Here is a 12,721-nt window from a genome sequence, read left to right on the forward strand (position 1 = left end):
TAAATAAAATAGGAAATATCATTTTTTATTTTTTAATATTATCTTTTCTTGTAAAAATCCATCATTCCTTAATTTAGTATATTAGAAATTTAAGGGCTTGAATAAAGAAAAATCGAAAAACGCTCAGAACTTTTTACTGAACCTAATACAACTTTTTAAAACATATTTATGCAAAATGATAATTATAATAAAGTCACTGAATGGTAATGATTATCCATTCCATGGCATATATGCTCTGAATACAAGTTATTCATTGTTGTCACAAGAATAATGAATCGAGATATCATGAGGATAACCCTGGAATGATTTATTTTTTTGGCACTAAACAATGGATATATATTATTGCATTGTTTCATTCATGAGAGTTAGTAAATAAATTACTCCAATTCTTCCTCCAAGAGCTTATGGTCATTGTGTGACAATTATCAAGATCAAATTACATTTATCCATTAAGATCATGCATACACTATATATTCAGTCATTAATCAAGGATGTTGATTACAGGAAAATGGGGCATAATTATTACATAGAGTGTACCGAAATGACAAAGTAATGAATTTGGTATTACAGGATATTTATTTTGTGCATTTTATTCAAATGAACGAAATAACATCCTTTCAATTACATCTCCTAATAAAAGTTTCATTGTTACTCTCCATAATTCATCAGCACACGTACTATTTAATAATTAAAGCATATGAGTAACAGCTTTGAAAAATAAAAATAAAACTTTGTTCGGATTACCTAGTAGAAAAAGCTCACCCCGCCTTCCAGGTCATATTATATGCACCCTTGAAGAGTGATAGATTAGTAAATCCATCTTGACTTAGAGGCAGAGCCTACCAAATCAAGTTACCCTGAGGTATTTTTAAATTTCTATTTATTTGGTAGAGCGCAAACCTCCACTTATGATCATTTTTCCTAAATTAAATATCTAGTTTTGACTTAGACATTTAAGATTGAGCTTTGATTTTTAATAATATTAATATTAGTAATTACTAATAATATTACTCACACATGAAGGTAACCCCTCGATGGTTAGAATCTCCATGGTAATCTTTTACCAGCAATTTTCTTCAGGACAGTTTTCCGCAGACTAAATAATTTATGTATGTGCCTAATTTCCGTCCGTCCTGGTTGGAAAAACATTGATAATATTTCCATAAATGAAGACAAATACCGATTTTAGACATAAAATAAAATTTCTTCAGAAATCGGAGTTACGTACGTAGGATTATGTTTCTTTCTGATCAGAACAGATTCCTGGGCTCTCAAGAGCGAGTTTACTTTTTCACTAATAAGTTGATTTTTTTTCATATAATAAGATTGATTCCCTGTGTTATAAAGTGTGTTTTTTTAAAGGTTTAGGTTGCTGATTTGAAAATGCACCAAAAAAAATTAAATCCTAAAAAAAATTATTATACGAACGGAAACAAAGAAAACGTATATTAAATACTATTTGAAGAAGGGAATTAAGTAAATTAAGGAAGAAGAGGATTAGTGATTTAGTATTAGTATGTATCTTCATTATGGTTGAAGAAGGAACACAAGGAGTTTGCAATGGGAATGATCAAAAGTAAATCACAAGGTAAAACATCTAAAAAAAATGGCTTTGTATATAAAAAAATACAATATTTTCCCATAGTCAATTATATGATTCATTTTCAAGAGTGTCAAAAGGAGGTGCATGTTTGATTATATATAACTACATCAAAATGTTAAATACAAGGAGGTTATACAATAGAAAATTACCTAGCTATTATATAGTTATTGTTTATAGTAGATCGTTTTAGTTTAGAATTTTAACATAAACAAACTAAATATTAATAATTTTTTTTAAATATTTCATTGACTCTCTTTAAGATAACGTGTCCGCGCTAGTATGTATACATAATATAAAAAGGTCCCAAAATTATGAGAAAATGCATATTTGCATAGTTTAAATCATTATTTGCAAAAATCACTCAAATTTACAAGAAATGTTAATAAAAACAATGTAAATCAAAAGCAAACCAGAACTGCTTCTCATCTGATAAGAACAAATTTATTCGTTTTTATTAAATAAAATACTACTGGAACAATATATTGAACATTTTCAAAGGAGCAAAGGGATTGAACTCTTTTCGTTCAATTATTGAAATACTGGAGCACTCACAATGCCGTTATCATAAGCCAGCATCTTTTCTTTCGGATTAAGCCTTCGTTAGGTAAATAAAAACAAAAAAAAATATTCCTTTGATTCTACAATTTATCGCCAATAATTTCCAGTTTACTCCTGAAACATTTTCTGATAATATGCATTTTTTTATTAATCTTGATAATGCCTTTGTAAGGATTCATTCGGCTATTTAGCTATTTTTAATGGAGGTATACTAAATTTAATAAACTTTTTTGGTTTAAAGTATACTTTATGATATCTTGGATTCTTTTGAAATGAGACTTTTTAAATAAAATTTTGAACTTTTATTGTGAAAAAATGGCCAGAAATATAACTTTCAAAGTGTGTGCTTTCGCTAGCCACACACTTTTACCATCTTTCAGGCAATTCATGCCTTTCAAAAAAAAAAAAAATTGTTCGTCTTTTGATGCAAACCAGCCATTGATCCCTTTTTTGGCTTCAGCGTGAGAATCGAAGCGTAAATCATTGAGTGCGTGGCCCATCGATCCAAAAAAGTGATAATCGGAAGGCACCAGGTCTTGTGAGTAAGCTGCATGAGAAAGAGGTTCCTACTTGTACGATTCAACATGCTGGCGGGTGGCTTTAGAGTGATGCAGTGGTGTGTGGTCATCATTGAAAATTACCTTGTATTGCCTTGCTTCATATTTTGGCTGTTTTTGGCGCATAGTATTGTTCAAATCGCCCTATTGTTGTTAGTAGCGATCACCATCAACGGTTTGACCGGGTTGTAGAAGGGCATACCATATGCCATCCCACTGGTCCCAGAGCACACACAGCATTGCCTTCTTTCCGTGCCCTTCATTTCCCACGTCAAAACCACCCCTTCGGAATTTTTCAAACAATCTGAAGTACTGTGCTCTGCTCAGAACATGACCACTCTAAGGTTCCACAATCATTTGATGGTCTTGAAAAGTGTTTTTCTTCAATAGATAGCAGAAAATCAATAATGTCCCCACATCGTACTTTGTAGGCACAAAATTAGACATTTTTACGAGCGAAAAAGTGCCTTATTGAATGAAACAATACAAACAATGAATTAAATATTGTTGACACATGTCGAAATAAGCACTTAGATTTTTGTACCGTTTTATAATGTCTAACTGGCGACACCTAGGGACCAATAGTCGAAAGTCTCATTTTATTTGCGCACACCTAGTAGATATATAAAATAGAGTTTGTGTGTGTGTCCTTTATGGGTAGCAATAATTTTGTGTCGGTCCATATTTATTCGGTCCAGTACAGTCTTTGGACCGGTCTTATGAGTCCTAAGAATTATTAGCCCAAATACGATCTATGAAATATGCATTAAGAATATTGCCAAGGAAAGCTAGATACATGGAATAGTCGTCTTTTTCCCCCCGTTTTATAGATCTACAATTGTAGTAGGGGAAAAATGAAGAATCATTATTAACTTTTCATTAATACTTTAATACTTGATTCTAAGAGCGTGCTTCCTCAGTTAAATTTAATTTTTCACAAATTTTACGTTTTATCATTATGCATTAGTGTATTATAATTATGCCTTACGTATGTATTGCTCCTGGCTGCGTCATTGGCCAACCGGGTCGGATTAAACCACGCGACATTTTTACTCATTGGCTCCCCTCTGATCCGAATAGGCGAAGAGAATGGATTCATGCCATTAAAAAAGTGTGGGACAATTAATATTTTTTTTCTCCATCTAGATTAAGTTTATTGTGCTTAGAGAGTGGAGTTTTCTTGAGGTAAGATATCAAGGCTGAGTGATAGTGGCTAAGACAGTTCTGTGTGGAATAATATGTTCTCTTGGGAGTTCCTTTTACGACATTTGTTATATACAAGAGAGTTATAATTTGAATAGGGATAAAATAAAGGAAGGAATCGATATACTAACCCGAGAACTCGAAGAAATCGGCTTTCATGTTGTGGCTTCAGGGTTTTATAACCATGCCACAAATCGAGGTTATGTAAACAAGGAATGCTTCTCAGAGAAAGTATATTCACCTCTTCTCAGCAGCGGACGAAATTTTTTTAGAATCTGTCACCCAAAAACACCTGTTAAAGTCTATATATAACAATTGGAGGATATCTGAATCTTTTCTTTTACCTCAGTTTCGCTGTCAAGGCATTTGACATGTTTGAGACTTTGATTTTATATTAACAGGGAAATGTCAATCAGACAGCATAAAAAATAGATTTGGTCGATATCGTATGATGGCAGGTGCTAACTACTATATCTCAATAAGACAACTCCTCAAGGCAGTAAGAGCTCTACGCTTCAGAGTTTTTATAAAGTATACAAAAGTCCCAATTAATGAGTTATCTGAAATCTCTGACAAGGCAAATGAGTTTGAATCTGAAAGGGAGTTGAATTCTGCAATAGAAATATGTGATGCACTATCTTTTATAGAAGTTGACATTTCACTGAACTCAATACCGCTCTTTTTTACATGAGAGGCTTCATTGCTCGATCGGTTTAAAAAAAAATGTATTGCTCTAATTTTAGAAAACTGCTAGTCGACGAGAGCTCATTGGATGTATGGAAGATTCAATGTCCAAGGATGAAGAAGGAGATAAAGTAAGCCTAATAGAAATAATAAATAAAGGAGGACGGATCTTTGAATCTCATATACCTCAATACCTTTTTATTGTGTATATTGACAAACTATGATCTCTGGGGACAATTTTGCAATGTCCCTTCCTCTGCCGGGATATGGACACTGCTATATGTCTTAGAATCAAGTACGATGAAAGAACAAGTCTTCTCAACGGTCATGAATGTGAATCTGCCCGCAAATTCGAAGAATTAATATTTGTTATTACGATAAAGTATTCAATGTGAATATGAAAAATTTTGTTAAGTAGAAAAATGATGAACTTTGTCCTAATTCTAAGAATAAAAACAGAAGAAGAGTGGCAAAATGAGTATTTCTGCTCATTTTAACTTTCTTGATAATCATTAAATTGAAATATATAATTGTATGAAGACATTTTCCTCTAAATTCTGTTAACACATCATGGGGGATCCACTTAACATAAGTTAATAACAAAAAAATGTTCAATAGTTCAATACAACTAATATTCCTCTTCTCACTTTTTTACTTCCACAAGTGTAGAAAGGAAAAACTCATGACTATTCCATGTATCTAGCCTTCCTTGATTATTACACATATCTAACAAAAAAGCATATTATATTGTTACTTAGTAATATAATTTATTATTTTATACAACGGAATAATAAAAAAAAAGAAGAAGGAAAATCACCCTCATCGACGTCACAGGGGATTGATTTGATCTTTTTGAAGTACCGACAAGTGGGACTGGAATAAACTGGATGGGACTGGACGGGATCGCGATCCTCGGTCCTAAATAAAGAGCGACATAACACTAGTGCCCATACTGTTGGACCTAGGTTGCATGTGTGTCTCTTTTGAACTTGGTCAGGTTCAGATGTGAGTTTCAATTTTTGAAGGGATAAGAACGGCTTATTATATTTAGTAATTTCAATCATTATTAAATAATTTTTGCAATATTTGCAAAAATGAATTAGTTATCCCAGGTAATTTTTCCGTAGAACATTATTCTCAATAACTTTTTTTCTCTTGCAAGTATGAAAAAAATCTGGGTGGGTTTGTATTTCTCTTGACAATGGCAAAAAACTATTTTTTTTTTTGTAAAATTAGACGAAATTTTTTTTGTGCATTTTTCATTACAAATTGGAATTTGGTAATTTTTTGAGAAAAATAAAAAATGAATTTATCATCTAGTCAAATTTCTTAATTTGAAGTTTATAACACATGTTAAATTTTTTGTAATGATATATTTAATATAATAGTTTTTCGCACCGAAGGTCTCTAAACATTAAGAAGATACAATATTAAAAATTGTCAATTTGATTTTCCGTTCTCTTCTTGTCCCAAACAACGTCAAGTAAACCATTGCTATTTATATATAATATACGCAAAGTTATCAAATATGATTGACACTCATTTGATTCCCCAATTCGTATGAAATCATGATTATTTTTTACTATGAAATATGAATAGCAAATTATATCTTGTTAAATCCGAAACCTCTTTCCGTGAAAATTATTTTAAAATTAATATTTATTTCCCCACAATGAAATATATTTATGCAAGTATTATTTTGGATTTTAATTAATATTTACGAGTGTAAAATGAATTGAATCGTTATAAAAATGATAAAAAGTTGAAGAGACGTAATTTTTATAATCGTTAAACTGTTAATCATGTAATAAAATATGTTTTATATATGTCTGTTATTTTTACCTAGGTCACTAACTGTATTATAAAACTGAAGCTTACCTACGGAGGGTTAAATAAGTCTTAAGCAAATTAGTATTTGCAAAGAAGGTGAAGTAACCTGAAATTTTGAGCATTACATCATAGAAGAGGAAGGTAAAAATATGCGAGGTTGTGTAACAAGCTTCTTGATTAACTTTGATAAAAACAAGTCATAATTTTCTGATTTTATTAAATTATGTAGAGTTCTGTTCCTTTTCAAGAAAAAAAAGTTTTTTGAGTTTTTGGTTAAAAATATAGAATAATTTATTATTCAATATAACCTCCTCAACTTCCCTTTCTGGGTCCGTGTCGAAGGGAAGGCCTGCATTGTCCTTAATCCAACCACCGAGGCTCTCAATGCCAATATCAGCCACCAGTGGGTCTCCATTAACGAGAACTACGTCCGTTGTGAGTACCAGGTCTTCCTCCGCCGTCTGGAAGCATTCATTGCCTGCTAAGAGTGGGTTCATTAATTATTAAAAGGGCTCAGGCACAAATCTATTTATAGTTTTTATTTTTTTATAATTCGTAATACAGCGTATGAGAGCTGATAAATTTGGAAATATATATTTTTTTTTTTTATCCAATATCGATTGCAAGTAATAATTGCTTTATGGAGCTATAATTAGCCCTGTGCATTGTATACAAACATTGTAGATATAATGCACAAAATGTAGACTTGTAGTTCTTCAAAAAATATATGTTGGTCAAACTTTTTTTCGATAAAGCAAAAGGTTTGCAACACTGGAAGGTACTAATAAGTAGTAAAAGGTATGTGTAAAGCAGGGGTTGTCAACCTATGGCACGCAGAGACATATTCACTGGGAAGCAGAAATTAGAACATATTCCTGAAGTGTGTGTGTGTTTTTTACCATCGTTGTTAATAGTGGCACACTCATTGATTAGAAATGTTGATGTTGGCACTCCATGTCTTAATTACCTACCCCTTGTGTAAAGAACATAACAAAGTTTACCGTTTAGAAAAGGAAAAACGGTTGATGTTTTCTACTGTTCCTTCTTTTTTGTTCATTGTTTAATAAGTCCTCGTGTGTTAACATCTCCCTCTAAAAGAAACATTCTCCCCTATCTTTGGTGTAAATTGATCAAAATTTCTATAATAAAATAAACATATATATTAATTTAAATATAACTGTAAACTTTTCTCTGCACTAAAGCTATTTGAAATATTGAAGGTTCTCCTCTTTACAGCTAAAAAAACAAGCAGCTCTTAATTGTTCTTAATTCAGTAATATCATATGTTTAACACCAGCCTTCTCCAAAAATTCCATCTCTAATTATAATGAATAAATTTATATTTTTATTGTTAATACACCATTGATGTTATATATTTGCAATAACATCCATGAAGTTTTTTAGGTAAAACTGGATTATTCATCAATTCATCTATCAAAAATGCCATAATTTCATAATAAAGAAATTTTCGTGACTTATATTTGAAAAAAAATACCAAGGGGTTAAAATCAAAGAGATTTTGTAGTATTAACTTCTTTCCGAACAAAATACAAACAACGTAAGTAACTTTCATTATTTGAAAATAATTATATTTGTGGTTTGGTAAAAAAATTACTTATAAATATTTCATTTTTGAAACCCCAAGGTATAAAGGTCACTGATCTTTTCTCATAGATCAAGTCAATTATTGAGTGTTAGAGGAAAATATATTTAGCATGATGATTGTATAATTAGTATTTAGATTACCTTCTATACTATATATGTCTTATACATGTAGTGATTCGGAAAAAAATGTAAATTGTATCAGACAATTGTACAAGTTGCAACCAAAAATGAGATGAATAATTTTAATGAAGGTTTACTGTACTTGGAATGAGGATAATGTGATAACTGAATATTCCTTAGGTAGTCCTCAAAAGTGTATATTTGAGACGGTACCGAAATGACAAAAGTCCGGAATTTGGTATCGTGGAATATTTTTTATTTTGCATTTTATTCCTCTAAACAAGAAAATAATAATGATACGCCCAAAAATGGTACTTCGTAGACGCAGTTTGATTTGAAATCTTTAAAATATTGAGAGAAAAAAAAAGGAAATTTTGGTCTTGTTTCATTAAAATTATCGATTTGAATCAAGATACAGAATTTTTAAACTATTAAGTATTATAAATCAAACGTATGCTTTGCAACGCAGTTTTTATCATCTATATCTAACTTTCCTTAAAGGATGATTATTTTGGTTCCAAGGATGCTGCCAATAAATAAATATTCCCTTTTGGTACCGTGTATAACCCGCCTTGCTTTAAAAGTTTCCATTCATTTTTACCAATAAAATCTCCTTTGTTGATACCGAGTTTCTAATATATTATCATTAAATATACTTTTTTTGTTCATTTATGCCAAACAAGACACCTTATTTTACCAATTCATAATTTTGTAGTGCAAAAACTGTCAAATATATGTATATATTTTTTTTACTTTGAAAACTTCATGGGTGCTATTACAAATATATAAAATCAATGGTTTATTAACTAAAAAAATATAAATTTATTCATTAGAAGTAGAGATGGAATTTGGGGGAGAATTTTTTTGGAAAAAAGAATTCAAAAGTCTATGGCTATTCAAAAAAAATTAGATTTCATTTAAAAAAAAAAAACCCAAAATCCACAGTCGTTTGACAAAAGTAAACATTTTGGAAAAATAAATTGATTTTTTAATTTAAATTTTTTGAAGAAGAAGTAAAAATTCCTTAATTTTTCAGGGGCTATTTTTTTTTTTTTTTGTAACTTAGAAAAGTAATAAATATTTTAACACCATTCATCGAAATCGTAAATTAAACATTATTTTCCGAATGCCCATCCTTATTCCAGAAAAAAACACCCAATTGTCCTATTTTGATAAATCCTCCTATCACTATTTGTTATATACATGTTATTTTTTTTATTCATATCATAAATGTAGATATCAGGGGGTGTCGCATGGTGTGGCTATAGGGGTTGTAGCCAAAAATATCCAAGATTTCACGAAAAAAAAAAAATCTTCAAATCCCAAAAATTTAATTTTTCTATTTCTTTTTCAAAAAATGTAATTTTCTTCCAATACCTATAAAAAATTTTCCCAAAAATTTTTATTTTTTGTGAATAGTTGTGCAGTTTTGAAATTATTTTCCATTAAAACAAATATTTTTTTTTTTCTCCATAAAATTTAAATATTTCAATTTTTTGTGAATAGTTATGGATTTAAATTTTATTTTCAAAAAAATGTTTGTAAAAAAAAATCAAGAACCAACCCCTTCATTGATTTGCCATTACTTTCAGCGTGATTTTTTCTTTGAGGATAATGAAGAAATGATTGCCTCCATGTTTTGCTTCATCTCTTCAAAAACTTCTTAAATTCTTTAGAATTAAACTATGGACCATGATCCCTCCTCAACTTTGTAGAAAATTCAGTCTCCGATAATATCTTCCTCAGCACTACCATTACATCTTTAAAATTAGGAACTCTCTTAAATTCTTCTATGTATGTCTTTCACCATAAACAATATAATGTTTATCTTTACTCTCAAACAAATAAGCAGTTGCACTTTCGAACGGTCTTATTGGATGGTAACCTTTCTACACATTTCCCACATGACTGTATCATTTCTTGAAATTCCATATTCATTCTCGGGCAATAAAGCGTTTGTCAGGCTCTTATCTTTTTCTGATCTATTCCTTGATATGAAGAATGAAGCTTTTCTGAAATCTCTAACCGTTTACCTTCTTTAATTACAAACAATTGTTATATAAAACAAAGACTCTCTGAGTGCTCAATTCACATAACATTTTCATCCAAGGTTTAACACTATCTCTAATTACATTATTTTCAATTGCATTTACTAGGCCGATATACTCTTGATATCTTAAAGACTCTTCACGAATATCTTCTACTCATGGATTACCTATTTTTTCTTCTTCTGAGTGACTTATTCTAATCATTGCAATCCGTATTACTTCGTCTCTATCGTAGCCAACTTCTTCTTCAAGATTTTCAGTAACTTCTGGAGAGGACACAGGATCTCCTGATATTTTACTTTCTTCCATTCTGCACTAAATTGATACATGGCGACTTATTTATCTAAGTTTATACCAGATCAATCTCACATTTTCAACCATATATATTGTGTAACTATTTAAAATAGGAATGACAGGTTTATGATAAGTTGTAACCGTAAATGTAAGTAATCCAGCCCAAAATATATGACACTTCTCAATTGCCTAAAATATTACCAAGCACTACAATCCTCTTTATGCTTTTGAGATAAAAAATATCCTAAACCATTGATTTTTGATGCATTTGTTTCAATGCACGTTTCTAATTTTGGATTGAAGGTGACGTCAACATTTCTTTTAATTTGTCCATGGATAAGATATGGTTATTAGTCCATTTAAATTCAACTTTCGATGATAATAATTCCTTTATTTTTGATGAAAAGGGACTCGGTTGATTGAATAAGCCCAAGAAACTTCTAAGATCCTTCCTATTTTTTGGATTCCGAAATTTACTAATTGCACATAATTTATCAGGATCAACTTCCGTGCCTTCCTTTGATATGTAATATTCAAAAAAAATAATTTTTGATTGACCAAATATAAATTTATCAGGATTTAAAGTAATTTTCTTTTCTTGGTATTTTTCCAAAATCCTTTTGACTTTACAAACATGATCTTCCAAATCCCTTGAGACTGTTAAAAAATCTCTAAACCTCTCTAAATGCTTCTGTTAAATTATCCAAAATTTCATCTCCACGTAAGCAATATACATCTCCAGACCCAACAAAACCCATTGGTACTCAATTAAAAACATATCTTCCCCAAGGAATGATAAAACAAGTCAAATTTTTCGTCTAATTCAATTTACCAATTTAGTCTTGTCTTGTATCAATTGTCGTAAAAATCTGCCTTTTGTAGGTAAACTCAAAATAACATATCTGGGATTCCTCATTGGACGAATTGGTTGATAAACTTCATCATTCATTTCTTTTAAATCAACACAAAGTCTAACCTTCCCGTTTGATTTGGGATCTACTACTAATGGGTGGCACGATTCGCCAGCCTTGTCCCCTAATTTACTAATGACTCCCATTTTCTCCATATGATCCGTTTCTTTCTTCATAATATTTTCATTAGTTCTCCATCCATTGGTTTTAACTTTTGTCCATTATAAGGAAACATCATCGAATTCTCTCATCAGTGATTTTTTAATTTGCTCTCCACATCTTCATTCATTTCATTATTTAATGATCTTATTGGAAACTTGATTGGGAAAATTCCTCGGAATTAACCAAAGCTCTCTCCAAACATTTCTTGACAAATATACTTCCTTAACATTCTTACATATATTAACAGTTTCTTCTACTCGCATATTATTTAACACGAATGTTAGTTGTATTTTCCCATATTTCTCAACTTCAATCCATCGATACTTGATAACTGTCCTTCAATATTGTTCTCCAGCATTTTGGTCCATAATCCCATATTCTTCATATTATCAATACCGGCAACAGCAACAATATCCGGAAATGCTCTTTTCCTTTTAATTTTTCTTTTCTATTTATTACTTCAAGAGATACATTCTATCATCAAAGTTCTTCATTAAACCGCTCACTTTGACTGCATTAGATTTGAAAATACTCTTTTGATGGACACTTTAATTTATAATGATTTATTTTTTGACATTAATTACATTTTTTCCCATATACAGGACATTTTTCTATATTTTAATACTTGATATCAAAATTGATATTTTTGCCAAAAGATCCTCCTGATTTTTATACTTTTCTTCACTTCTAAAAGTGACAACTCATGGGATTTAGACAAGAGTTTTTTTCCCATTATAATTAGTGTTGATATCCAGTCTTCAAATGGCATCCCTGTGAAACCAGCAATTCTTATTTTGCAACATAAAGCCGCATAAAAATTAATCAAAGCATTCATCTTCACTCTTATTCTATCCCACTAATTTAACCTGTTCCATTGCCAAATTAATTTGTTTCTTAAGGTAATTTTCAATAAGTTCTATGATTTCTCTTTAGTATTTTCCTCATCCATTTCGATTGACATTGTATATTCTATCTTATCCCGTATTTCCTGACAATATAATGACTTAAAATCCCGCATTTTCTTTATTCCATTCAGATCCCTCAATCCAAGAGCTAAAAGATAGTTATCCCATAAAGTCTTCCAATTTACAAATTCTTTATATTCTATGCTTTCTTCAAGCTGAGGTCGAGATTTTATAATTATTT

Source organism: Lepeophtheirus salmonis, chromosome Z, assembly GCF_016086655.4.
Source record: "Lepeophtheirus salmonis chromosome Z, UVic_Lsal_1.4, whole genome shotgun sequence".
Lineage (NCBI taxonomy): Eukaryota > Metazoa > Arthropoda > Copepoda > Siphonostomatoida > Caligidae > Lepeophtheirus > Lepeophtheirus salmonis.